Raw genomic sequence first — 3,276 nt, 5'->3', positions numbered from 1 at the left:
TTATACATAATAATCCATAGGTTTGGAGGATGCTCATAGCCTGAGTCCCGGTGATAGGGAGTCAGAAACAGGAGATACTATGAAACACTCTGGCCCACCAATCTAGCCAATCCATGAGTTCCAGGTTGAGAAAACCTGTCTCAAAAAATAAAGTAGAGAAGCAGACTAAAGAAGGCACCTGATGTTGAGCTCTGTTCTCCACCTGATGTGCAACTGCACATGTATTCACACACCAGATGACACGGCTGTGATATAAACACTGCATTAGAAAGTCAAGCAGTAAAATGTGGGAAATTGACTTGACTCTCTCTGTGTCTCCGTCTCTGTCTCTCTCTGTCTTCTTCCCAGTCATTTCCCTCCCACTCTCCCTCCTCCTCCTCCTCCTCCTCCTCCTCCTCCTCCTCTTCCTCCTCCTTCTCCTTCTCTTCCTTTCCTCTCTCTTCCTGTCTTTGCTTCAGATACCAGGGTTTCACTATTCACCCAAGCTGATCTCAACCTTGGGATCTTTCTGCCCTCAGTCTCTCATGTACTGAGATTATAGGAGTATGCCACCATGACTGGCTTGGGGCTTGAGGGTTTTGATTCTTGTTTTCAACATTAAATTGAAGAGAATAAGATAGACAGGCAAGGGAAGGGAAACTTGGCACGCAGCTGCCCCTCACTTCTGCAATAAGAGTGTGGATATTGGTGGCCATAGAAATAAAGCCATTACAACTAAGGGACTGAGTTTTAATTTCATTTAGTTAGTAGATAATTAAAAGAAATCCCGGAGGGCTAGAAAGATGGCTCAGTGGTTAAGAGCACTGACTGCTCTTCCAGAGATTCTGAGTTTGATTCTCAGCAACCACATGGTGGGATCCGATGCCCTCTTCTGGTTTGTCTGAAGAGAGCAATGGTGTACTCATATACATAAATAAGCAAATCTTTTTTAAAAATTAAAAGAAAGCCTGGAGACCATTAAAAAGACTTGTTTTAAAAACTGTCATTTCGAATGACCTGCATACATGCACACACACACACACACACACACACACACATATTGTCTTTATGTTGTGCTTAATTTTAGTGTGTGTGTGAAAGAGAGAGACAGAGAGACAGAGAGACCGTGTCTGGACATCACAGTAAGTGTGGAGGTCAGAGCAGAGAACAACCTGCAGGCATGAGTTTTCTTCTTCTGCAGGGATTAGATGGACGTGCTTGGCTTAGCGCCTTCACCTTTAAGCACTCAGTTATCTCTCCAGCTCTGCTGACTCATTTAAAAAAAAAAAAAAAAAAAAGCAAGACTGAAGGCCAGTGGTATTATGTGACTATAATCCCAACACTTAGGAGGCAGAGGTATGGGAATCTGAGTTCAAGGCCAGCCAGGTCTAAAAAGCCAGTTCTAGGACAGCCAGGGCTACACAGAGAAACTATCTCGAAAAAAAATCAATCAATCAAACAAAAGAAGCAAAACTGTCATTTAATTCTTTCTGCAAAACTCTGGTGGGGTGGCTCATGTCTGAAATTTGGCCCCTGGAAAGCAGAAATAGGAGGACTTCGGAGAATTCAACACCACTGTGGGCAAGGCAGTGAGTCAGAGGGGCAGCTTGGGCTGCAGAGTAAAACCTTGTTGAAAAGAACAAATCAAAACAAACTAAAAAGTGTTCAGCTCTGTTCTCACTGGTCTATTGCTTGGCTTGTCCGCTATACCCTTCATCCTGCAAGTCTAAGCAGACCCGGGAATCCCCTCTCCAGTACCCTCACCTTTCACATAAGCAGAATTCTTGTCCGCTTCCAAGGGAACAGACAGATATTATAGCCTAAAGTAATCTCTTCTCCTGGGGTTGCAATAAGTTATAACAATGGTATCTAATCGCACATTGCTGGCTGTGCTAGAACAAGTTTGATGGACAGGCCCCTTTGTCCTTGATTAGCAACATTCATAAGAAAACTGTTGAGTGTGTGGACAGCTTCTCACGGGAACCTTCGTGAAATCTTACCAAATCCTTGCAGACCCTGATGTGACTTGTTCGAAGGCAACTGTTAACAGTTTGTTTATTCAGCCTTTTGTTATTTCCTGTCTCCTTTTACCTTAAAGAATAAAGGAAAATATTTAAGCCTTCGGTGTATATGAGGAAAGTTTTGGGGCGATAAATGATCTCCAATAAGTCACACCCATCAGCGGCAGAAGGGTGGTTTCCTGTAGGCAGCGGGCTTCAATTTGTGGGTCTCAACCCTGTGGGGTCGAATAACCCTTTCACAGGGGTTGCTCAATACTATCATAAATAACAGATATTTACATTATAATTCATAACAGAGGCAAAATTACAGTTATGAAGTGGTAATGAAAATTATTTTATGGTTGGGGTCACCATGACACGAGAAACTGTATTAGAGGGTCACAGCATTGGGACGGTTGAGAAACAGTGTTCTGGGGAGGTGAGGGTAGAGACGAATAAAATCAGAAAGGTTTATAAGAAGGTTTTTATTGAACTTGTAACCCTCCACTCTAAAAAGAAAAGCGGCTGGATTGGAGAGATGAGTCAGATGGTAAAGATGCTTGCCACCAAGCCTGACAGACTACTTGAGCTTGATCTACAGGAGTCACTTGGTGGAAGAAGAGAGCCAACTCATGAATGCTGTGTCCTGGCTTCCATACATGTGCTGTGGGACACACACACACACACACACACACCCCTAATAAAACACTTTAAAACGTGCATACTATTGTACTATTGTCACTATAATGGGGTGTTATATATCTGAACACTTGGGCCCAGCTGGTAACTTTTTTTGACTCTTTGTGAATTTCACATCCTGCACCCCAATCTCACTCATCTCCCCATCTCTCCATATCTGCCCTCTGCCCTTGCAACCTCCTCCCCCAAAAGAAAACTAAGGATAATTACTACTAATCATCATCATAATAACTCCCCGCAGTGGAAGCTGTAGTGTGTCACGGTGTGTCACACAGGGTACCCTTTTGCCTAAACATCCTTACTTTCAGATGTTCACTGCACTGAGTCGTTGGTTTGAGGACTCTGACTTCTGCTCCACCATCAGCACTGGCTCCTCACGGGGACTCCTCTCAGATAGCCTGTTACTGCCCTATGGGTGACCTTTTTTTTTTTAATCTAGCCATCTTTCTGGCTTATATAAATATTCTTTTTTGTTCTTGTTGTTGTTTTTTGTTTGTTTGTTTTTTTCGAGACAGGGTTTCTCTGTGTAGTCCTGGCTGTCCTGGAACTCACTCTGTAGACCAGGCTGGCCTCGAACTCAGAAATCCGCCTGCCTCTG

This window comes from Mus pahari, chromosome 8, assembly GCF_900095145.1.
Source record: "Mus pahari chromosome 8, PAHARI_EIJ_v1.1, whole genome shotgun sequence".
Lineage (NCBI taxonomy): Eukaryota > Metazoa > Chordata > Mammalia > Rodentia > Muridae > Mus > Mus pahari.
Note: the sequence above shows the minus strand (reverse complement) of the source record.